Source organism: Haematobia irritans, chromosome 5 (assembly GCF_050003625.1).
Source record: "Haematobia irritans isolate KBUSLIRL chromosome 5, ASM5000362v1, whole genome shotgun sequence".
Taxonomy (NCBI): Eukaryota; Metazoa; Arthropoda; class Insecta; order Diptera; family Muscidae; genus Haematobia; species Haematobia irritans.
In genome coordinates, this window is record NC_134401.1 from 129,004,081 (window position 1) to 129,031,679 (window position 27,599).

The 27,599-nt window shown below is 29.4% G+C and overlaps 1 protein-coding gene across 1 annotated transcript in view; it reads left to right on the forward strand.

Moving 5' to 3' along the window:
• Window positions 1-27,599, forward strand: part of dve (SATB1_N and homeodomain domain-containing protein dve) — a 360,655-nt gene that overhangs the window by 245,539 nt on the left and 87,517 nt on the right. The gene's annotated exons all lie outside the window — the stretch shown is intronic.

The window sequence follows — 27,599 nt, forward strand, 5'->3', positions numbered from 1 at the left end:
TCATGTTAAATGTTTGTTTGAAATTGTATGTTTGCTAACATGTTTGTTTGAAAAATTTCTAGGTTATATTAATGACATATCAAATTTGTACTGAAAATTTGGCAAATTTAGCCTTTTGCGGAATTTTTCGTCTGATTTTCTTTTTCGGGAAGTTGTGTCTTTTTTGTTTGTCAAACATTGCCCGGTTTTTAATTTTGTAAATTTTAAATTTCTTGAAATTGTATATAAAAATAGGGACTTTTATTGACTTTCATAAAATATCTATCACATCCCTTCATCAAAACATTTTCAGGGGCGATGTCAGCATTTCGAGACAATTTCTTAAAAATAACAAAAATGCTTTAGCAATTTTTGTAAAATTTTAAAAATAAAAATTTTCGGAAATTTTTATTTTATTTTCCCTTTTCGAGAAATGTTGTCTATTTTGTTTAACAGAAATTCTTTTTTTTTTAATTTTGTAAATATTACTTTCCTTCACATTTTATATATAAAGAGCGACTTAAAATTTCCTGACTTTAATAAACGATCCATCGAATCTCTTCACATGTTAAATAATGAACTTAACATTTCGAGGCCATTTGTGGAAAATAAAAAATTAAAAAGTGATCATTTTCGGAACTTTTTTTCAATTTGTCAGTTTCATTTATCAAACAAATCCACTATTTATAATTTTTTAAATTTTACTTTCCTTGAAATATAAATTAAAAAGATCGACTTTCAATCAATTACCTGACTTTCATAAAATATCCATCGAATCTCTTCATAAAAAATGCCCAGGAGGCGAACTAAACATTTCGAGGCAATTTCTGGAAAAAAGTGTTTTTTCATTTCATTTTATTTATTTTGTTTTCAAAATTTGTGAAAAAGTGAAAATTTTTGGGGTATTCTTGTCTAATTTTTTTCCACTTTTAAATTTTGTAAATTTTACTTTCCTTGAAATTTTGCATAAAAATAAGAAATAAAATTTTGACAAAATTTTCTATAGAAATACAATTTTGACAAATTTTTCTATAGAAATAAAATTTTGACAAAATTTTCTGAAGAAATCAAATGTTGACAAAATTTTCTATAGAAATAAAATTTTGACAAAATTTCCACAGTAATACATTTTTGACAAAATTTTCCATAGAAATAAATTTTTGCCAAAACTTTCCATAGAAATAAAATTTTGAAAATTTTTTTCCATACAAATCAAATGTTGACAAAATTTTCTGTAGAAAAGTTGACAAAATTTCCACAGTAATAAATTTTTGACAAAATTTTCAATGGAAATAAAATTTTGACAAACTTTTCTATAGAAATAAACTTTTAATAAAAGTTTCTAGCCTTTCATAAGGGACGAAGTCAACATTAAGAAGATATTTATTGAAAATGTAAAAAATTGATTTTCCTTTTTTTTTTTTCAAAATTTTAAAAAGGGAACCATTTTCGGAAATTTTTTCGTATTTTTCTTTTTCAAAAAATTCTATCTATTTTTTTTAATCCACAATTTTAATTTTAAAATTTTTTAATTTTAAAAGTTTACTCGTCATGAAATTTTATATAATATGGGTGACTTTTATCCAAAGTTTCTGACTTTCATAAAATATCCACCGAATCCTACATTAAAAAAAATCAGAGATATTTCTGAAATTTCTTGAAAAATTAGTTTTCCATTTTTGTTTTTTTTTTCAAAATTTAAAAAAGTGGCAATCTGACTATTCGACTTTTCGTAAAGATTGGCTTTTCAACTAACTTTGAAAAGTCGTATTCCATCCAGGGCTGTGGAGCCGGAGTCGGAGTCCTGGAGTCGGAGTCTTGGAATCGGAGTCTGAAGATTTTGCTGGAGTCGGAGTTGGCGTCGTAAAAATTTTGCTCGACTCCGACTCCGGCTAAACCAAATTTTTTAAAACACTTCACATTTTTGTAACTAAGCAAGTTTTTACGCAAATTAGTTTCCATTGCGTTATTTATTCGATCAATGTACAGCATGATTGTAAATGAAAATCAACTTCCAATTACGGCTATATTTTTATGTTTCCTAGAATGTTAGACTAGCAGATGTGCTGGATCGATCCATTCACACAAAGAAAATTTCATTAAAATTGAGCGAACGAAAATTTTTCATTGATATAACGAAACATTTTCATTAAGACAATGAAAATTTTCGTTAATAGTACGAAACGTTTCGTTGACTAACGGAAAATTCGTTATAATAACGAAAAAATTCGTTATATCAATGAATTTGTTTCATTGGCTCAATTTTAATAACACATTTCATTAATATAACGAAACTTTTTCTACCAGTGTTTTAATGCCCATATCAATTTATTTGAAATATTTCGAACAATCGAAATTATTTTTTTATTTTATTTTAAGGCCATATACATATGTGGAATATTGACAGAACAAAGTTGTTTTTTATAAAAAATTTTGTCAAAATGCTATTTCTATAAAAAGTTTTGTCAAAATTTTATTTCTATAAAAAAATTATTCAAAACTTTATTACTATAGAAATATTTTTTTCTATAGAAAATTTATTCAAAATTTTATTTCTATAGAAAATTTTGCAAAATTTTGTTTGTTACACAAAAATTTTTTCAAAATTTTATTTCTATTGATAATTTCATTTCTATAAAAATTTAAGTCAAAATTTTATTTCTATAGAAAATTTTGCCGAAATTTTATAGTAATAGATTTTTTTATTAGAAAATTTGGTCAAAATTTTATTTCTATAGAAAATTTTGCCAAAATTTTATAGTAATAGATTTTTTTATTAGAAAATTTAGTCAAAATTTTGTTTCTTAGAATATTTTGCAGAATTTTATTTACTACACAAAAAATTTTCTAAAATTGTATTTTTATTGATTGTATAGCAAATTTTCTCAAAAATTTTTGTCTTACTGATGCCCACAGACACTCACTGCTATAAAAAATGTATTCAAAATTTTAGAAATATTTTTTTCTATATAAAATTTAGTCAAAATTTTATTTCTATAGAAAATTTAGTCAAAAAGTTTGTTTCTTAGAATATTTTGCAAAATTTAATTTCTATAGAAAATTTTGCCAAAATTTTATAGCAATAGATTTTTTTATTAGAAAATTTAGTCAAAATTTTGTTTCTATAGAATATTTTGCAAAATTTTATTTCTATAGAACATTTTGCAAAATTTTGTTTGCTACACATTTTTTTTAAATTGTATTTCTATTGATAATTTTTTCAAACTTTTATTTCTATAAAAAATTTTGCCAAATTTTATTTCTATAAAATTTTATACAAAATTGTATTTCTATATATTTGGTCAAAATTTGATTGCTATTGAAAATTTTGCCAAAATTTAATTTCTATAGAAAATGTAGTCAAAATTTTATTTCTGTAGAAAATTTTGCAAAATTTTATTTACTAGACAAAAATTTTTCCAAAATTATATGCTCACTCACAAAATTATATGCTTGTAGAAATGACTCAAATTTTCAAATTTTTCAATGAATAATCATAAATGTATTTTTGCGAAATTGTCTAAACAATTATAAATATTTCCCAAATATTGCCCGAGATTTTTTAGAAGTCTGATTTGAGATTTTATCAAAATGTAGATCTAAATACAAAGTTGTGCAGAGTATATTATAATCGGCCCGCCCGATTTATATAAAGTATCGTATTTATTTTGCACACACAAATAAATACGATACTTTATATCGATCCACTTACGGTACCCCCACAATAGAACTACAAATTAGTGATATTAAAATGAGATTTTGTTATATTACTCGGAGTCGACTCCGGAGTCGGAGTCGAGCTGATGAAAAATGCTGGAGTCAGAGTCGAGCAAAATTGGCTCGACTCCACAGCCCTGATTCCATCAGAGTAAATCTTGTATAGTTCCTCGACGAAAAACTGCGACAAATAATTTTTACAGGGTTCTCTTGTCTTATCGAAACAAATGGTAGTTCAATGGTGCAAAGTCGGGGGTGAATTCAGAAAACTTTTGCAGCTAAGATCTCACAAGTTTTGTCGAATTATTTACATCGCGTGTGATCTAGCGTTGCTCATTTTTTGACAAGAAGTCCCTCGGATTGAATCGAAAATTTCTTGCAGTGCAATTTTGAAATGCTTTCTTTGAATCGGCGATTCGATAGGAAGAGATTTTTACTTTTTTTGCCGAGTTAGCTATCTTAATAGAACCTAGACATATTTTTATTATTTTTTTTTAAAACAATTGAAAGCTATGCTCCACAAAAAAACAAATCCCATAGACGCTTAGAAGATATCTTAGAGTAATATCATACTCCAAATTTGTAAATGCTATTTTAATAAATCTGGATATTAAGAGTATATATATAGAAATTTGTCAATATATACAAATCGGATCCATATATAATATTCTCCCAAATTCAATAATGTACGCCTTTTTATAAAAAATGCACCCTAAACTAAAAATTCCACAGACGGACAGACAGACAATCAAGCCTCTATCTATCCAAAATCTGATTTTTAGGCGATCAGTATATCTGGGATCTATATGCCATTTTGTGCACATAATTTTTATGGTATATCCACTGTGCATCCAAAAACAGAAATAACAAGCCGACAATACACACACACATACACTTAATCTCATACACCTTGGTTCTCCGTAAATGAGGGTTAAATTTTCTTAATCCTTTGGCAGAGAATTTATTTAACTAAACAAACTCATGCTCATTTACATTAACATAAATCTTAATCTGAGGGGTTGTGGAGAGTCAAACGGAACATCCATTAGTAAAATACATGTTTTCCTTCTCATCTAAAGTCGGAAGACAATTCTACCACAGACAAATACCATTTCGCAAGTACTCGTGTATGTGTGCGAAGGAGGTTTATGTCTATTTGAAATCATTACGCATTGAAAACTTCAACCCTGTATGCCAATTATTTTAAAGAATAAAACATGATTTCATAGTAAAAGCTTAAAGTATTAAGCGGATTAATCCCCCTTAACAATGAATGGAAAGAAAACTAGCTCTGCGATATGGAATACCCTTTCCATTCGCTAATGCATTCGACATTATTACATGCCGCATTTCATTTTGAATAATCCAAATATATAGCGTGAAATAATTTTTGAGTGAATGCAAATTATGCTCAGAGAAGAAATCGGAGTATTTAAAAATTGTAGATTTTATCATAAAGTGTTACTATGGTTCAGGTATATAAAAAAGGATCGTAATACACGGATGAAAAAGGCTGTTTTTCATATGTTTGGCTATAAACATTATATGTTTGGAACACAAATTTTTAAACACAATATTTTTGAGTGCAAGCATATAATGTTCATAAACTAGCATAACATGTTTGGGACATATATGTTAATATGTTAGAACATATTATGTTTGGGACATAAAATGTTTGTAAATATAAAATGTTTGGATGCAAACATATATTAATTTAGAAATAGCCTATAAACATATATGTGTTTAGTAGCTTGGAGCGATATTTAACAGGGAGCGATATTGAATTAAGTTGGTGGTTGTTGCTTGTTATTACAAAATTAACATTTTATTTTTCCTTGGGCAATTGATCAGCTACTTCTTTGATGCTTACAAACTGTGTGGTCCGCTGTTCGAATCCCCGTCCGGCAAAAGGTAAAATTAAAATAAAAAAAATCATACAATTGAATAATTTCTTCTACAATGTTTGTATTACAGAAAAAGGTGCTAAGAACTAAAAAATCTCGTGGAAGTGAGAAAGATGTGGGGGAATATACAATTGGGCAGAAACAAAATTTTGACCATTCAGGTCGAAAACCTATGTTGTTAGCACCTATATTACCTGTTTATTTTCATAATTCGTTATGATTGTAAATATATAAATAAATAACTAAAATTTTGAGCACAATATTGTTTGGGAGAATTTTTTTAAGAATATAATATTTTTGGGTGCAAAATGCTTCCAAACATATTATATGTTTACATAATAACATATTGTTTTTTGGAAGACAACATTATTGAATTTGGATGCAAAAATACAAAATGTTTGAAACTTAGACTACCCAAACATATATTGTTTAGACTAATATGCTTTCAAACATATTATATATTGGAAGAGATCAAACATATAAATGTTTGGGCAATACCCAAAAATGTATATGCTTGAAGCAAAATATGTTTGGGAGTATATGTTACAGAAGCGATTTTTTGTGAGCGTGTAGCAATGCCAACGATAGTTTGCATTAGAAAACTTTGAAGATATGCTTCCGGAAACCTAATTGGGTGAAAAATAAATTTCAAAGAGATTGAAATTTTTTACGAATATTACGTTAATTAGTTGGCAAATAAAATGCATACCATAAAAACCACTATCTTATTTGGTAGATATGCTACATATTTTATTGAACCAAAGTGCCGGAATGGTTAGCATTCCTGTCCTTTATTCGCGGATGCCAGGGTCGGTAGAATGCTACCAAAAATTTTACTGTTTGATAGATTGGTAGAATTCTTGATGTTTATGTAGATTTTGCATTACTCTTCAAATAAGAAACAAAACAAAATGTTGACGATTTTTTCTACAGAAATAAAATTTTGAAAAAAAAAAAAATTCTATAGAAATAATTTTTGAAAAAAAGTTCTTGACAAAACTTTCTGTAGAACTAAAATTTTGTCAAAATTCTACAGAAATAAAATGTTGTCAAATTTTTCTATAGAAATTAAATTCTGATAAAATTTCTCATAGAAATTAAATTTTGACCAATTTTCCTATAGAAATGCAATTTTGAAAAAATTTTCTATAGAAATGAAATTTTGACAAAACTTACTATAGAAATGAATTGTTGACAAAATAGAAATAAAGTTTTGACAAAATAAAAATAAAATTTTGACAACATAAAAATAAAATATTGACAAAATTTTCTATAGAAATAACATTTTAACAAATTTTTCTATAAAAATAAAATTCTAACAAAATTTTCCACAGAAATTAAATTTGCTATAGAAATGAAATTTTGAAAAAATTTGCTATTCAAATAAAATTTTAGTCAAATTTTTATACCCTCCACCATAGGATGGGAGGTATAATAACTTTGTAATTCCGTGTGTAACACATCGAAATATTGGTATCAGACCTCATAAAGTATAATATTATGGAATGGGATAAAATTCTGAGTCGATCTTGCGATGTCCTCCCTCACTTCAAAACGAAACAAGCTTTAGGCTTGAAACTTGGTATAAGTAGTTACTATTGATGTAGGTCACACTGTATTACAAATGGGACATATCGGACCACTGTTAGGTAAAGCCTCCATATAAACCGATCCCATGATTTGCCTTACGGAGACCCCTGGATGAGCAAATCTCAGCCGAACCGGTTGAAATTTTGTACGTGATATTAGTATCCCAGCAAAAAAAAATGGAAGTTGTTCCACAAACATTTCTTTTAAAGCCCATCCCAGAATCCCCCATCGAGTTTTTGCAACTTCCGATGCATTCCTTTTGGACAAGTCCACAAACATTTCTTCTAAAGAGCATCGCGGGATCCCCCAACGATTTTTTTCCACTTCCGATGCAGTCCTTTTGCATAAGTTCACAAACATTTCTTCTAAAGCGCATCTTGGGATCCCCCAATGAATTTTCTACTTCCGATGCAGTCCATGTGGACAAGTATTAGAAAGAACACAATCAGGGTATTTTAAGTGCAAATTTTGGACAATTAAATTTTACAAAATAATAGAAAACTAATAAAAAATTTTAAAAAATATAAAATTAATAAAAAGTAAAAAAAGAATAATAAAAAAATTAATTTCATCCCCGCTGGGATTTGAACATGTGCCGTTTGACTTTTTCGCTTCCATGGAAGTTTTTTTGAGAAGGTTTTGCAAATTACGAGAATTTTTAATTTTTTTTTGTTGATTTTTAATGGAAAAAATATATTTATACGAAAATATATGCCGAAAATAAAAACGATGCATAACATAAAAAGATATTTTTTTAGAAAAATATTTGATACAAAAAATTGCCGCTGGTGAGATTTGAACTTGCGTTTCTTATTTTTTCGTTCATACTAATAAAGAACATCTCGAGAAGCAATTATAATGTTATTCCTTGGTGTCGTATTACGATCAATGGCGTTTGTGGCTGAGTGTGCTAAGGCGTTCTGTTATGGTGCCAGTAAACCCAGGTTCAATCCCTGGTCGGAGCGACAACGTTTTTCAAATTGTAAAAATTAGATAATAGGAAAATAATAGTGTAATAAAACATATGGATGAAAAAAAGTGAAATTGGTCGAAACAAATTTTTTTTTCGCTTTTAAATTTCTTCATTCAAATTAACTTCCAGGACACAACTTCTGAAGCAATGCAAAGGAGCAATGCAAAGGAAGGAGGGAGTACTTCCGTCCTATGACAAGTCCATGTAAAATTCATTGGAGATGATCCAAGTTTGCACTACTTCCGGATCACAGATTGGGGATCCAAACTACTTTTTTGGAAGCTCTTTTTTTGCTGGGTATATGCTAAAAATCATGCAAAAATTCTTCCATATCGGTCCATAATTATAAATAGCCCATACACGAACGAAAAAGACAGTTTTTTTTATATGTTTTGGTGTAAAAATGTTTGGGACATATATGTTAATATGTTGAAACATATTATATTTGGGACATATATGTTAATATGTTAGAACATATTGTGTTTGAGACATAAAATGTTTGTAAATATAATATGCTTAGATGCAAACATATATTAATTTAGAAATAGCCTATAAACATATATGTGTTTAGAAAGAGAGACCTAGACAGTATGCTGCAAGTAAAATAATGGAAGTAACCAATTGGCGCTTTAAAAATATATCCACACAAAGAAAATTTAATTAAAATTTTTTCTACCAGTGAACAATACAAACAATATTTTGTTTAGACAAATCCTGAAAATATCTATGCTTGAAGCAAAATGTGTTTTGGGGTATATGTTACAGAAGCGATTTTTATTTTTGAGGGTGTACAAACCGATCCCCACATATTTCTTACACTGATAGAAAAAGTTTCGTTATATTAACGAAATGTTTCATTAAAAATGAGTCAATGAAACAAATTCGTTAATACAACGAAATTTTTAGTTATTATAACGAATTTTCTGTTAATCAACGTAAAGTTTCCTGCTATTAACGGTTTATTTCATTGTATTAATGAAAAATTTTCGTTATATCAATGAAAAAATTTCGTTGGCTCAATTTTAATGAAATTTTCTATGTGTGTACGGAGACCCTTAGAAGTAGCAAGTATCATCCAATCCGGTTGAAATTTTGTACGTGATGTAAGTATCTACTCTCGGTCCATAATTATATATAGCTCCCATATAAACCGATCCCGATCGATGGTTTAAGGAGTCTTCCAACTGTTTTCGATTGTGGATGACAATCCTTAGGAGAAATAAAATTTTGCCAAATTTTCTATAGAAATAAAACTTTAACAAAATTTTATATAAATATAAAAGTTTGATAAAACTTTATATATTTTATAAATATTCTATACAAATAAAATTTTAACAAAATTTGGACTCCTTGATAAACCATGGGTATTGAAAACATCTTTGCCATCTTCCGCTCTGATTTCCACAACTTCTACTGTAGTCTGTAGAGTACCGAAAAATGATTTTTATTGTGCTTGACATGTCTGACTAGCTTTTTATATCAATATCAAAAACGAAAAGATTTTGAAGGTTAAAGCTTCCATTCCTCTCAGGGCTACATTATTAAAAAATCCCTAATCGTCGATGAATAAACATTCGTAAATTGTCATCTCTAAAAATTGATGTAGGGTACAGATCATTATATTTTCTACCTCTATTTTTACTGCGATGGATCCAATCTTTGTGTTTAAGGTTTAGGAGATAATAATGAGAGCTTTGGGTTCCACATCGCCCGTAATTACTCATTAATTACCTACTGTGAAACATTGCATTATCGTTGTTTCTGATTACTCCAATTCTTGATTTCACACCGTAATTCTCCAGAATGTCTCCTCAAATACTTCACTGCAAAAAACTATTGTCGTGGGGCCAAAGTTTTCATGTCCTATAAATAAGAATGCGAATATTGCTTAGCATAGAAGACGCATTTTTCTGATATAACGTTTTTTTTTTTCTTTGTCCAAAAGTCGATAAACTTGTCAATGAAGCCGTTTTGCGACTTAACAATGGCGATCTTAACATGCAGGTTAGGTTAGGTGGCAGCCCGATGTTTCAGGCTCACTTAGACTATTCAGTCCATTGTGATACCACATTGGTGAACTTCTCTCTTATCACTGAGTGCTGCCCGATTGCATGTTAAGCTCAATGACAAGGGACCTCCCTGTTATAGCCGAGTCCGAACGGCGTTCCACATTGCAGTGAAACCACTTAGAGAAGCTTTGGAACCCTCAGAAATGTCACCAGCATTAACATGAAAGAAATTTTTGTTTTCTACAGTCAACAGGGCTTTAATAATTCTGAAAAAAATCTTCAAATTAATGAAATATTCCTTAAATTTGTTGAGTTTTTGTATCTTGACTACTTGCAAAAAAAGCGTTTAAAAATAGAAGATCTCTTTTAACACTTTATTTTTAATACTTTTTTACTTGGAACAAAAATATAATTTCTACTTGTAGTCGAGTCTGAATTTGGAACTTTGTTAACAAATTTTTGTAAAGATCGTTGATGGCACATAAAGAAAAAACTAAAAAAATGAAACTTTGTTTCCCAGAATTGTGTCTTTAATTTGTTTCTGCTTTAACTATCCGTTTCTTTGCCTTAGAATCAATACCGTGTATTTGTTTTTTGCAGTGTTGCTTAATTTTTTTCGTTTACCATAAAATTCACCTGAATTGAAAAATTCCAAACAATGAAACTATTTCGATAAATCTATAATCGCTGAATCCATAACTAACCATAAACTTGTCTTTCTACAAATGTACTTATCTACAATATAGGACATACGTTGGTGTTATCACACCCATCTATCTACCGATGAGGGGGGGACGCTGTCACCCATTTCACAGCATCATAAAGTTCAAAAAGTATAACATTTACCAAATGCTTTGTACAATAAAAACGTATAGAGCGGCTTAAATTCTAAGCGTTCTCTGGCCGCACATATTTTTGCGGGCAAACTACAACCATATGATCTAAATATCTCTTAGTCCTACACCCCCCCCCCCCCCCCCCCCCATATTCCCTCTCCACTCCTTGCATATATCGTCACAATAGCATAACCATAGTAGTATGTAGCTAGCATTGAAAAGCCTCTTCTGTATGGTTTATAGTTTTATAGTTGTGGCATCGTAACATTGGCGCCAAAACCGAATGTTTGTCAATTGGAAAAATGTAAAGAACCCCATATGCAATGAGAGAGAGAAAGAGATTTGCACAAAAATATTTAAGTCTTACCATACTCTATGCTCTCGAGAGGATTTACGCTAGCACCCACTGTAAAACACACACACACAAAATAAACATCCCGACATACACGAGTCGATAGACGATAGACACAAAACAACAATACTTCGTTTACACTCATAAATGCAAAATACTTAACACCCCAAGCCCCCATTATACACTCACACACACATATATATATAAGAAAAGCAGATGGATATGTGTATAGGCCATATTTGCACATTTCTACATACTCTTACATATCCAATATGTGAATGGTTTGATGTAAATAAATGTCATTTTTACAGAAAATTTAGATTTAGGACTAACACAACAAGTGAAAGGATGTCTAGGGTAAAGAGTAAAGGCTTATAGGTCTATATATGGGTATGGGTGTGTGTGTGCGTGGCTGGGTGTTTTTATATTATGTGTGTAATTGTAATAAAGCAACAGGAGAGACAATTTTCAAATTATAAGCAAAAAAAGATTTACACTGAAGCAATCGCTTTCAAAACAATGCGTGTGAGAGTAAACGTCTGTGTGGGGACTTTGTTAGAAAATCCTCTTCGCAAACTATTCCAGTTTTTTTGGTTCTTTAAAATCTCCCCTCTTACATTCAAATCGTTGTGCGATTGGAATATTTTGCAAATAGATTTGAATGTATGGATTTGAGCTCATAGTTTTGAAGTCTTCTTCTATTTTAGCCTCTTTGTATAACCAATTGCTCCCCCCCACCTGCCCCTCTGCAACATGTAGCTAGCATTGAGTACTTGTCTGGCTTATGCATTTGTCCCTGTTTGCGTCTATTGTAGTTGTTATAGATTTGAGCATAGAATTTATCTATGAATTGATACAAAATTTTAAAAGGATTCACCTTTGCCGTATGCAAAAGTGTCTGTTTGCCAAGTAGTATTCGAATATGTTTTTTTGCTTTTTTCCCTTGCACTATGATGACATTAAGTTCAGTATTTGGGTATTTGGGCGAATATACAATCTATGTTAGATCTTTTGTACACACACCCACACACACACCCATGAAAGCATAGTAAAATCCTTAATCCATTCACAAACCTAAAGATATGTTACCTAAGCTTAGCACAAATGCTCTCATTCACAACAAGCACACGTACATTGGCAAATGTTGCAAATCATTCACTTAATTTGGACAAAGTCTTTTGAAAAGGTTAAAGGCCTTTTGTTTCAGGGGGCCCAAATAGCGGAAAGTGTTGAAATTATTAATAAAGTGACATAATATACATATTAATGTTAAACCTCTGATACAATTTAGCTACACTGAAAAAATATTTACGTGATATTATAGATTACGCAACCCCAATTATAGGGTGCGCAATTTACACACTATTAAGGACAAAATCCTTTAAAATAATGAAATTTCAATTAAAAGAAAGTTTATAATCTTTGCTTCAAAATTTTTTTTCATTAAATTTAGGACACATATTTTGAAAATTTGCGTCCCTTCGTTAAAGTTGCATGACTTTAAACTAAGGCAAATTTTCGTTAAAGTAATGAAACACATTTTTGATTTAAAGAAATCGTCCTTAAATTAACTGAAATATTGAATCTTCAGATTTAAGATAAAAACGCTTCAAATATAGGCTAAGACTTATTTTGAAAATTAAGCATCTTTGGTTTATAGTTTTTTGAATGACAATTCCATAAATGATCTGTATCCCACTTTTAATTTTACAGAACCTAGATTTAAAGCCAGATAGGTCGCAAAAAATTTCCTTATTTTAAAGAACCCGCATCTTTGGCGCGGAATCAATACCAAAATCCTTAAAGGAAGGTCAAAATCTTTAGATCCAAGTAAACTTTTTTTTGAGTGTATGCTGGTAATATGGCACGATCTAATAAACCTGTACCTGAGGTAAAATTATAAAATGCAACAACATTAACAAACCCTTTTGTCAATTAAGAGGCGAAACTATACGAAACGCCATGATACACATCGTTTCCTACACTGAAAAAAATGTTGTCGTGAGGTTAAAGATTTCATGTCTTTAAAATACGAATGCAAATTTTTCTTTAGCATAGAAGACGCATTTCACTAATAAAAAGTTTTTTCCTTGCCCAAAAGTCGATAAACTTTTCAATGAAGTCGTATTGTCCTTAAAATTGAGTGATTTGACTTAGAACTGGGTATCATAACATGAAAGAAAACATTTTGGACTAAGGTCAACTTGACTTTAATAATTCAGAACAATTCTTTACAATTAATGAAATTGTCTTTAAATTTGTTGTCTTTTTGCATCTTGACTACAAAGCAAAAAATCGTTCAAATATAGGACATGGTTTTAAAGACGTTTTTTACTAGAAACATAGCATAATATCTACTGAAAGTCGACTCTGAATTTGGAAAGTAAAGTTGTCGTTAACTTGTTTTTAAATGACTTTGATAGCATATGAAGAAAAAAAGCTGAAAACACAAAAATACTACACTGAAAAAACAGTGAACCCACCAGGAAAGATAACTTTCGATTAATTTTAGAAAATTTGGAACTTTTTTAGAAAATTTTAACTAAACGGTATTACAAGCGCTGGCATCACTCCGATATGGCAAAAATAAGTAAATATTTTTCGACAAATTCAAGAAAATTTATTAGACATAACTAAATTTTTTCAGTAGTTAAAGAAAATTTTGTAGTTTTAAGAGAAATCTTGGAGTTCCAAATTGCAAGAATGTCTTTAGTGACATACGAAGTTCATGATGGACACATTTTTGGTAAAATTTACAAATTTAAAGAAATAATGAACTATTTTGTAAGAAATACGAAATTAGGAAATCTTTATGCTTTATTTGTGTATAACTTTTTCCCGTTTTTTAGTTCATTTAACTAACATACGCAAAAAATTATTTGACTAAAATAAACTTTTTCCAAACATAATGATTCTATGAACTAATATAAAGTTAATATGGCTTTAGTGAAATAGAGAGTTCACTTTTTTTTAGTGTAATTTGCTTCCTAGAAGCAAGTACAAAAAACCCAAAATTCAAAGAGAATTGTGTCTTAAAAGTATCCTTACTAGTATTCTCCGCTGCTTTGGATGAGAATCAATACCAACATTTTGAAAGTAAAGTGTAGTGCCTAATATTTTCTGCAGGGTATACTCTACATCCTTGCAAGCAATTGGGTGTTTGTTGTATCGTCTTTCGCAAAAATTTTACTACTTCGAATCGCCAGGAAGTTTTCTGGTAGTAATATCTCAACCACAACAACAGTAAAATCAACTATCGCGTAGGGTGTTTCTGTTTCAAAACAAATTCGACTCTAACAGCGATTAAAAATCTAAATATAGACTCCATACATCGACATAGCAAATTTTTCAATAGCACTTCTCTGAGAGTACAAAAGCCACTATCAACAAACGAGCGTGGGTGGCACAGAGGGAGAGCCTCTGACTTGAAAACGAAAGGTTCTGAGTTCAACGCTCGGTGCATCCGATCATCATATCGCGTAGTGGGACATTTGTTCCCGAATATTGTTCTCGCCGATGAAAGGGCGAATCTACTTCGATAGACTTTCGATAGAAAATGTTTGCAGGGATAATCTTTGAAAATACTATCTCAGGCTTTTTCAATCTGTGTTCTGCCAATACGAAATTATGAATCTCAGTCATTTTGACCCATGTGAAAGCATTACGCTTTTTATAAAAAAATAATCCAAAATTAAATTTAAATCTTATCCTTTAATAACCTCAATGCGCCCCTGTTAACTTTCTCTACAGAAGTTGGTAACATGCATTAATATCCACATACGTATGGATATTTATAAGAACAACTACATAGATATTGAGTAAAGTTCTTGTCCTATTGGTGTATTTGAATGCTTAAGCTTCAGGTTTGCCTAAGACAGAGCAAATTTGAGACTTAAGTCTTTGCAGGCAGGTATGTGAAACCTTCCATAGAGATATCGGATTAGGTCAAATATGTGCGCAATATTATTTAATTATAATTATTACCAGGGCTGTGGAGCCGGAGCCGGAGTCGGAGTCGGAGTCTTGGAGTCGGAGTCTAAAGATTTTGCTGGAGTCGGAGTCGGAGTCGTAAAAATTTTGCTCGACTCCGACTCCGGCTAAACCAAATTTTTTAAAACACTTCACATTTTTGTAACTAAGCAAGTTTTTACGCAAATTAGTTTCCATTGTGTTATTCATTCGATCAATGTACAGCATGATTGTAAATGAAAATCAACTTCCAATTACGGCTATCTTTTTATGGTTCCTAGAATGTTAGACTAGCAGATGGGCTGGATCGATCCATTTTAATGCCCATATCAATTTATTTAAAATATTTCGAACAATCGAAATTATTTTTTTTAATTTTATTTTAAGGTCATATACATATGTGGAATATTGACAGAATATTTTTTCTAAGTTGTTTTTTATAGAAAATTTTGTCAAAATGTTATTTCTATAAAAAGTTTTGTCAAAATTTTATTTCTATAGCAAATTTTGTCAAACTTTTATTTCTATAAAAAATTTATTCAAAATTTTATTACTATAGAAATATTTTTTTCTGTAGAAAATTTAGTCAAAATTTTATTTCTATAGAAAATTGAGTCAAAATGTTGTTTCTATAGAATATTTTGCAAAATTTTATTTCTATTGATAATTTTATTTCTATAAAAATTTAAGTCAAAATTTTATTTCTATAGAAAAGTTTGCCAAAATTTTTGATAATTTAATTTCTATAAAAATTTAAGTCAAAATTTTATTTCTATAGAAAATTTTGCCAAAATTTTGTAGTAATAGATTTTTTTAATAGAAAATTTGGTCAAAATTATATTTCTAAAAAAAATTTTGTCAAATTTTATTTCCATAGAAAATTTAGTAATTTTTTTCTGTAGAATTTGCAGAATTTTATTTACTATATAAAAAAATGTTTAAAATTGTAGTTTTATTGATATTTTTTTCAAAATTTTATTTCTATAAGAAAAAATTGTCAAATTTTAATTCTATAGCAAATTTTCTCAAAATTTTTTTCTTACTGATGTTCACTGATACTCACTGCTATAAAAAATGTGTTCAAAATGTTATTACTATAGAAATATTTTTTTCTATATAAAATTTAGTCAAAATTTTATTTCTATAGAAAATTTAGTCAAAATTTTGTTTCTATAGAATATTTTGCAAAATTTTATTTCTATAGAAAATTTTGCAAAATTTTGTTTGCTACACAATTTTTTTTTAAATTGTATTTCTATTGATAATTTTTTCAAACTTTTATTTCTATAAAAAAATTTTGCCAAATTTTATTTCTATAAACATTTTATACAAAATTTTATTTCTACATATTTGCTCAAAATTTGATTTCTTTAGAAAATTTTGCCAAAATTTTATTTCTATAGAAAATTTAGTCAAAATTTTATTTCTATATAAAATTTTGCAATATTTTTCCAAAATTTTATGCTCACTGATACTCACTGCTAAGTCGAAAACTTGTAGAAATGACTAAAATTTTCAAATTTTTCAATGAATGAATCATAAATGCATTTTTGCGAAATTGTCTAAACAATTACAAATATTTCCCAAATATTGCCCGAGATTTTGTAAAAGTCTGATTTGAGATTTTATCAAAATGTCGATCTAAATACAAAGTTGTGCAGAGTATATTATAATCGGCCCGCCCGACTTTAGACCTTCCTTGCATTTTTATTTTTTGTTAAAGTTATATTACGTCCCATAACGTTAGATTTAAATTTTAGGTACATAGATTTTGTAGAAGTATATACAATTTTGTCTAAATCGATTCAAATTTATCAATAATTTTGGTCCACAAATACATATACTGTTGGTATCTTCTCATATTATGATGGGTATTTATATCATTATTCTTTTTATTAAACATTGCCCTAAAATTGAAATATAGAGTTCAATTGGCATCTAATGTGAAATTAAGACCTTTTTTTAACACATAAATAAATACGATACTTTATATCGATCCACTTACGGTACCCCCACAATAGAACTACAAATTATTGGTATTAAAATGAGATTTAGTTATATTACCCGGAGTCGACTCCGGAGTCGGAGTCGGAGTCGAGCTGATGAAAAATGCTGGAGTCGGAGTCGGAGTCGAGCAAAATTGGCTCGACTCCACAGCCCTGATTATTACAATCCTCGCAAGTCGTCATTCTAAATCATTTACTAAGAAAAATTGATTTTATATAAAAAAAATATACAACCTAAATGTTAGGACACACAATATAAGGAAATTTCAATTTAATGAAAATTCATACCCGTTGCTTTAAATATTTCTTCATTAAATTTATGACATGAATTCTTACAACTTGCGTCCCTCCGTTAAAGTCGTATGTCTTTGAAGTATGACAAGAACTAACTTTTACTTCTACTGAGATATTGAAACATTGAATTAAGGATTAAATTTCTTCAAAACTAGATTGAATTAAATTTTTTTGGGTCTTTGGCTTAAATGCTCTGATCCCCTGTCACTTTCTTTCGTATTGCAAAAAATTTATTTTTCATCTTCTACTTCGAAAGGAAAGTATCTTTATATTTTGCTTTGGTAGTAGCAAGAGTCGAGAAATAAGAAAAAGAAAATAAAATTTAATTGAATTCTCAGGATAAGTTTTTCTACCTTAAATCTAAAGATTTAATATATCAGTTATTTAAGAGACGATTTCTTTAAATTAAAAACGTTTTTCGTTGCTTGAAAAAACAGTGAACCCACCAGGAAAGATAACTTTCGATTAATTTTAGAAAATTTGGAACTTTTTTAGAAAATTTTAACTAAACGGTATTACAAGCGCTGGCATCACTCCGATATGGCAAAAATAAGTAAATATTTTTCGACAAATTCAAGAAAATTTATTAGACATAACTAAATTTTTTCAGTAGTTAAAGAAAATTTTGTAGTTTTAAGAGAAATCTTGGAGTTCCAAATTGCAAGAATGTCTTTAGTGACATACGAAGTTCATGATGGACACATTTTTGGTAAAATTTACAAATTTAAAGAAATAATGAACTATTTTGTAAGAAATACGAAATTAGGAAATCTTTATGCTTTATTTGTGTATAACTTTTTCCCGTTTTTTAGTTCATTTAACTAACATACGCAAAAAATTATTTGACTAAAATAAACTTTTTCCAAACATAATGATTCTATGAACTAATATAAAGTTAATATGGCTTTAGTGAAATAGAGAGTTCACTTTTTTTTAGTGTAATTTGCTTCCTAGAAGCAAGTACAAAAAACCCAAAATTCAAAGAGAATTGTGTCTTAAAAGTATCCTTACTAGTATTCTCCGCTGCTTTGGATGAGAATCAATACCAACATTTTGAAAGTAAAGTGTAGTGCCTAATATTTTCTGCAGGGTATACTCTACATCCTTGCAAGCAATTGGGTGTTTGTTGTATCGTCTTTCGCAAAAATTTTACTACATCGAATCGCCAGGAAGTTTTCTGGTAGTCATATCTCAACCACAACAACAGTAAAATCAACTATCGCGTAGGGTGTTTCTGTTTCAAAACAAATTCGACTCTAACAGCGATTAAAAATCTAAATATAGACTCCATACATCGACATAGCAAATTTTTCAATAGCACTTCTCTGAGAGTACAAAAGCCACTATCAACCAACGAGCGTGGGTGGCACAGAGGGAGAGCCTCTGACTTGAAAACGAAAGGTTCTGAGTTCAACGCTCGGTGCATCCGATCATCATATCGCGTAGTGGGACATTTGTTCCCGAATATTGTTCTCGCCGATGAAAGGGCGAATCTACTTCGATAGACTTTCGATAGAAAATGTTTGCAGGGATAATCTTTGAAAATACTATCTCAGGCTTTTTCAATCTGTGTTCTGCCAATACGAAATTATGAATCTCAGTCATTTTGACCCATGTGAAAGCATTACGCTTTTTATAAAAAAATAATCCAAAATTAAATTTAAATCTTATCCTTTAATAACCTCAATGCGCCCCTGTTAACTTTCTCTACAGAAGTTGGTAACATGCATTAATATCCACATACGTATGGATATTTATAAGAACAACTACATAGATATTGAGTAAAGTTCTTGTCCTATTGGTGTATTTGAATGCTTAAGCTTCAGGTTTGCCTAAGACAGAGCAAATTTGAGACTTAAGTCTTTGCAGGCAGGTATGTGAAACCTTCCATAGAGATATCGGATTAGGTCAAATATGTGCGCAATATTATTTAATTATAATTATTACCAGGGCTGTGGAGCCGGAGCCGGAGTCGGAGTCGGAGTCTTGGAGTCGGAGTCTAAAGATTTTGCTGGAGTCGGAGTCGGAGTCGTAAAAATTTTGCTCGACTCCGACTCCGGCTAAACCAAATTTTTTAAAACACTTCACATTTTTGTAACTAAGCAAGTTTTTACGCAAATTAGTTTCCATTGTGTTATTCATTCGATCAATGTACAGCATGATTGTAAATGAAAATCAACTTCCAATTACGGCTATCTTTTTATGGTTCCTAGAATGTTAGACTAGCAGATGGGCTGGATCGATCCATTTTAATGCCCATATCAATTTATTTAAAATATTTCGAACAATCGAAATTATTTTTTTTAATTTTATTTTAAGGTCATATACATATGTGGAATATTGACAGAATATTTTTTCTAAGTTGTTTTTTATAGAAAATTTTGTCAAAATGTTATTTCTATAAAAAGTTTTGTCAAAATTTTATTTCTATAGCAAATTTTGTCAAACTTTTATTTCTATAAAAAATTTATTCAAAATTTTATTACTATAGAAATATTTTTTTCTGTAGAAAATTTAGTCAAAATTTTATTTCTATAGAAAATTGAGTCAAAATGTTGTTTCTATAGAATATTTTGCAAAATTTTATTTCTATTGATAATTTTATTTCTATAAAAATTTAAGTCAAAATTTTATTTCTATAGAAAAGTTTGCCAAAATTTTTGATAATTTAATTTCTATAAAAATTTAAGTCAAAATTTTATTTCTATAGAAAATTTTGCCAAAATTTTGTAGTAATAGATTTTTTTAATAGAAAATTTGGTCAAAATTATATTTCTAAAAAAAATTTTGTCAAATTTTATTTCCATAGAAAATTTAGTAATTTTTTTCTGTAGAATTTGCAGAATTTTATTTACTATATAAAAAAATGTTTAAAATTGTAGTTTTATTGATATTTTTTTCAAAATTTTATTTCTATAAGAAAAAATTGTCAAATTTTAATTCTATAGCAAATTTTCTCAAAATTTTTTTCTTACTGATGTTCACTGATACTCACTGCTATAAAAAATGTGTTCAAAATGTTATTACTATAGAAATATTTTTTTCTATATAAAATTTAGTCAAAATTTTATTTCTATAGCAAATTTAGTCAAAATTTTGTTTCTATAGAATATTTTGCAAAATTTTATTTCTATAGAAAATTTTGCAAAATTTTGTTTGCTACACAATTTTTTTTTAAATTGTATTTCTATTGATAATTTTTTCAAACTTTTATTTCTATAAAAAAATTTTGCCAAATTTTATTTCTATAAACATTTTATACAAAATTTTATTTCTACATATTTGCTCAAAATTTGATTTCTTTAGAAAATTTTGCCAAAATTTTATTTCTATAGAAAATTTAGTCAAAATTTTATTTCTATATAAAATTTTGCAATATTTTTCCAAAATTTTATGCTCACTGATACTCACTGCTAAGTCGAAAACTTGTAGAAATGACTAAAATTTTCAAATTTTTCAATGAATGAATCATAAATGCATTTTTGCGAAATTGTCTAAACAATTTCAAATATTTCCCAAATATTGCCCGAGATTTTGTAAAAGTCTGATTTGAGATTTTATCAAAATGTCGATCTAAATACAAAGTTGTGCAGAGTATATTATAATCGGCCCGCCCGACTTTAGACCTTCCTTGCATTTTTATTTTTTGTTAAAGTTATATTACGTCCCATAACGTTAGATTTAAATTTTAGGTACATAGATTTTGTAGAAGTATATACAATTTTGTCTAAATCGATTCAAATTTATCAATAATTTTGGTCCACAAATACATATACTGTTGGTATCTTCTCATATTATGATGGGTATTTATATCATTATTCTTTTTATTAAACATTGCCCTAAAATTGAAATATAGAGTTCAATTGGCATCTAATGTGAAATTAAGACCTTTTTTTAACACATAAATAAATACGATACTTTATATCGATCCACTTACGGTACCCCCACAATAGAACTACAAATTATTGGTATTAAAATGAGATTTAGTTATATTACCCGGAGTCGACTCCGGAGTCGGAGTCGAGCTGATGAAAAATGCTGGAGTCGGAGTCGGAGTCGAGCAAAATTGGCTCGACTCCACAGCCCTGATTATTACAATCCTCGCAAGTCGTCATTCTAAATCATTTACTAAGAAAAATTGATTTTATATAAAAAAAATATACAACCTAAATGTTAGGACACACAATATAAGGAAATTTCAATTTAATGAAAATTCATACCCGTTGCTTTAAATATTTCTTCATTAAATTTATGACATGAATTCTTACAACTTGCGTCCCTCCGTTAAAGTCGTATGTCTTTGAAGTATGACAAGAACTAACTTTTACTTCTACTGAGATATTGAAACATTGAATTAAGGATTAAATTTCTTCAAAACTAGATTGAATTAAATTTTTTTGGGTCTTTGGCTTAAATGCTCTGATCCCCTGTCACTTTCTTTCGTATTGCAAAAAATTTATTTTTCATCTTCTACTTCGAAAGGAAAGTATCTTTATATTTTGCTTTGGTAGTAGAAAGAGTCGAGAAATAAGAAAAAGAAAATAAAATTTAATTGAATTCTCAGGATAAGTTTTTCTACCTTAAATCTAAAGATTTAATATATCAGTTATTTAAGAGACGATTTCTTTAAATTAAAAACGTTTTTCGTTGCTTTAAGAAAAGTTTCCCTTAGTTCAAAGACACATAACTTTAATGGAGGAACACAAATTTCCCAGATTTTTGTCCTAAATATAAGGAAAAGAACGTTCAAAACAAAGATTTCTTTTAATTAAAATTTCATTTATTTAAAGAAATTTATCCTTAATATTGTGTAAATTGTGTAACTTAAAATTTAGGATGCTTAATCTCTTATAAAAGGTCAGTGTAGAAAACCCAAATTGATTCGAATAAGGGTGGCCGCTTCCCTTACGAATTGGGTTTCGTATGATTTTGAAATTAAGAAATCCGTTTTTATTTTGAAGTATTTGTTGTAATGTGAATTTTGAAACTGATACCTATTTGTAATATTTGAAAAATATAGACTTAATTCGAAAGATTATTCAACCTTACATGTATACAGTTTACAATATATTAAAGACAAACTTCTTTAAAATCAATGACGTTTATTTAATAAAAAAATGCATTATATTTTATTTAACAAGAAATTCATAAAATTTAGGACAGCAATCTTTTAAATTGTTGGCCATCCGTCTCTGTCGTAGGTTTTTTAAGTAAGGGAAATTTTCTTTAAATTAAAGAAAAATATTTTTGATTTAAAGAAATAATCTTTAAGATAACTGACATAGCAAGTTTTTGGACTATAGTTAAAAAAGAAAAACTTCAAATATAGGCTATGACTTATTTTAAGTACTTTGCACCTTTGTTTTAATTTTTTTTTATACTTAAAAAATCAAATGTAATCTATATCCTAAGTGAGGGTCAACATCTTTGGATCCAAACAATAATTTTTGTGAGCGTAGGCTTGTTAATATATCAAAAAAAGAAAATTAAATTAGATCTGTATCCTAATTTTAAATTTGGAAAGTCTTAATTATTAATCTTTAGTTTAAAGAAGCCTCATCTTTGAATCTGAATCAATACATAAATCCCTAAGGGAGGGTCAAAAACTTTGGATTCAAATAAACTTTTTTTTTTTGGAACAATACACGAACCTCGATTTGGCCATCTCAGCGATAATATTGCCTCTTAAGAGCATTCATCGTTCATACTTTAGAAATTTGAATGCTCTCCAACTAAAGGTGGTTTGGTCTAAACAAAACTTGTCTTTCTCCTTCAGTTGGTTGCATGAATGGATGAGCAGTCTGGAATATAAACATTGATGCACCTTTTATACTTAAACGTGTTGCAATTTTCCAATGCATACTGTCACAGATTGTTAACTCATACACACTCACGCATACATATAACCTCATGCACATGGCTCAATGCAAATCTCAGTCACAACATTTCTATGAATGTCGTTATAGCTCATCGGCATACATAAGTGGGAGTGTGTGTGCGTGTGTATGCATGTGGGTGTATGATGTGTTTGTATTTTAGTGCGTATTATAAACGGATTAAAATTTCTAATACTATTTGGAGTTATTTGTATCAAAACATACACATAGCAGAGCTTTGCCTACTTAGTATACGTCTTCTTCATCTGAATCGTTGTCCTGCCTCTTTGCCTTGGCATGAGGAACCTTTGCAAGAACTTAAGCACACATTTTGTAGCCAACGACAAAATAGAGCAGTGATATACGGCCTGGGAGAATTCTAGTATTGGGAAACATGTGCACTGCGTGGAGGTTTCACAAAGGTATTTCAATATAACTGAACTATGGATTTATCCAGTTTGCCAGTTTACTTACTCAATTGCTTGCCATAGAGGATTTTCCAAAAGTTTCATCTTGCCGATGAAGAAGATGAGGGAAAAAATGGTAAGTGTTGCACAATGTCTGGTTGGGTGCAACTGAATTGGGATATTTATTAAATGCCATATACAATCATACCAATATCATTGTACATCTCCTTAGCACAGAGAACAGTAATTCGAAATCGAAATGAAATATATAAATTTAAAGGCATATATCCTTGGTATAGGTATCCTGAAATTTAGATAAATAGGTTTGTTTTCCTATAAAAAAGATTGTATTTTTGATCTTGGTGAAATTCTGAGTCGATCTTGTGTTGATCGTTTATTTTATAGCTATTGTGCAATAAAAATATGGATTTAGTTTAACAAAATCTGAAAACTAAATTCTAAGACAAGCAATTTGCACAATATTAATGGAACATTTCATTAAAAAAAAGGAATTTGTTAAAAAAAAAACTTCATAATTATACCCTCCAGCATAGCATGGGATTTTGTCGTTCTATGTAACACATTGAAATATTGGTCTCAGACCCAGTATATATTCCGCTTCCTGGGGAAAGTCTTAGTCGATCTAGCTATGTTATGTGCGTCCGTTCGTCTTCCAAACGAAATAAGCTATCCACTTGAAACTTGACGCAAGTAGTTAGTATGTGCACTCGAAAAAAAGTTCACTTGTATACAAAGATTTTGACCTTTCCTTAAGGATTTTGATGTTGATTCCGAGCCAAAGATACGGCTCCTTTAAAATAAAGACATATTTTAGCAACCTATCTAGCTTTAAATCTACGATCAATAAAATTAAAATTAGGATACAGATCTCATTTATCGAATTTTCCTTCTCTAAACTAAACAATGTTTTCATAGTTAAAAAAAAAAAAAACTTTAAAGCCAAGATGCCACATCCTCTAAATAAGATTTACCCTATATTTGAAGCGTTTTTATTTTGAATCTAAGGGTACAATATTTCAGTTAAGAAATCGTCCTTAACGATTTCTTTAAATCAAAAATGTGTTCCTTTACATTAAGGAAAATTTGACTTAGTTGAAAGACATGCCACTTTAACGGAGAGATGAAAATTTACACAATTTGTATCCTAAATTGAATGAAAAAATTTTGAAGCAAAGATTATAAACTTTATTTTAATTAAAACTTCATTATTTTAAAAGAAGTACATATGGCCGTAAGTTCGGCCAGGCCGAATCTTATGTACCCTTCACCATGGATTGCTTACACGGATGAAAAAGACTGTTTTTCATATGTTTGGCTATAAACATTATATGTTTGGAACACAAATTTTTAAACACAATATTTTTGAGTGCAAGCATATAATGTTCATAAACTAGCATAACATGTTTGGGACATATATGTTAATATGTTAGAACATATTATGTTTGGGACATCAAATGTTTGTAAATATAATATGCTTGGATGCAAACATATATTAATTTAGAAATAGCCTATAAACATATATGTGTTTAGTAGCTTGGAGCGCTATTTAACAGGGAGCGATATTGAATTAAGTTGGTGGTTGTTGCTTGTTATTACAAAATTAACATTTTATTTTTCCTTGGGCAATTGATCAGCTACTTCTTTGATCCTTACAAACTGTGTGGTCCGCTGTTCGAATCCCCGTCCGGCAAAAGGTAAAATTAAAATAAAAAAAAATCATAAAATTGAACAATTTCTTCTACAATGTTTGCATTACAGAAAAAGGTGCTAAGAACTAAAAAATCTCGTGGAAGTGAGAAAGATGTGGGGGAATATACAATTAGGCAGAAACAAAATGTTGAGCATTCAGGTCGAAAACCTATGTTGTTAGCACCTATATTACCTGTTTATTTTCATAATTCATTATGATTGTAAATATATAAATAAATAAATAAAATTTTGAGCACAATATTGTTTGGGAGAATTTTTTTTAAGCATATAATATTTTTGGGTGCAAAATGCTTCCAAACATATTATATGTTCACATAATAACATATTGTTTTTTTGGAAGACAACATTATTGAATTTGGATGCAAAAATACAAAATGTTTGGAACTTAGACTACCCAAACATATATTGTTTAGACCAATATGCTTTCAAACATATTATATATTGGAAGAGATCAAACATATAAATGTTTGGGCAATACCCAAAAATGTATATGCTTGAAGCAAAATATGTTTGGGAGTATATGTTACAGAAGCGATGTTTTGTGAGGGTGTAGAAACTTCTACGAAAGACTGTCATCCAGAATTGAAATATGGGGGTCGCTTATATGGGGGCTATATACAATTAAGAACTTGATATGGACCAATTTTTGTGTGATTGTGGATCGATTTATCTGAGGGCTATATATAACTATAGACCGATATGGACCTTGTTACACTGTTAGAAAAATATGTTTTTCATATGTTCCGATATAAACAAAATGTGTTTCGGGCATAATTTTTAAACACAATATAATTAAGTGGAAACTTGTAATGTTCCTAAACTAACACAAAATGTTTGGGACACATATGTTAATATGTTAGAATATATTATGAATGTTTCATAAAAATAATATATGTGAATGTAAACATATATAAATTTACAAATTTCGAGTAAACATATATATGTTGTGATACTTTATTCAGAGAGCGACAGAGAGAGAGAGAGAGTTAGTATAGAGAAATAAATAGAGATGGAAACCGGGAGGGTTGAATAAAAAGATATCAACATAACACAGCGAGAGAATGAAATGAGAGCAATTTCTGTGAAACCGCTTGTATGTTGCTTCGGAAAACTGTTTCATGATAAGGCCAAAAATTTTATATGCTTAAGACTAATTACTATTTAATTTGAATATTACAATTCGGAATAAAGAGAATAGACATTTGGAACCAAGAGAATAGACATTTGAAAAAACAGCATATTTGTATTACAGAAAAAGATGCGAAGAACTCAAAAATTTCGTGGAAGTGAAAATTATGTGAGGGAATGAGCACAATCTTCTTTGGGGAATTCTTCCAAGCATGTACTATTTTTGGACTCAAAATACTTCCAAACATATAATATGCTCACATAAAACAAACATATTAATGTTTCTGCAGTATCCAATAATATATGTGTTTCCTGCAAAATATGTTTGGAACATATGTTAGAGAAGCGATTTTTTTTGAGGGTGTAGGCATGGTTGTTAACGGCCATATACTAGCACAATATACTAAATTTCAACTGACTCGGATGAAATTTGCTCCTCCAAGATGCTCCAAAACAAAATCTCGGGATCGGTTTATATGGGGGCTATATATAATTATGGTCCGATGTGGGCTATTTTTTGCATGGTCATTAAAACCATATACTAACACCATGTACCAAATTTCAGGCGGATCGTATGAATTTTGCTTCTCCAAAGGCACCGGAGGTCACGTCTGGGGATCAGTTTATATGGGGGCTATATATAATTATGGACTGATATGAACCAATACCTGCATGGTTGTTGGATACCATATACTTACATCACGTACCAAATTTCAACCGAATCGTATGAATTTTGCTCTTCCAATGGGCTCCGGAGGTCAAATCTGGTATCGATTTATATGGGGACTGTATATAATTATGGACCGATTTCGACCAATTTTTGCATTG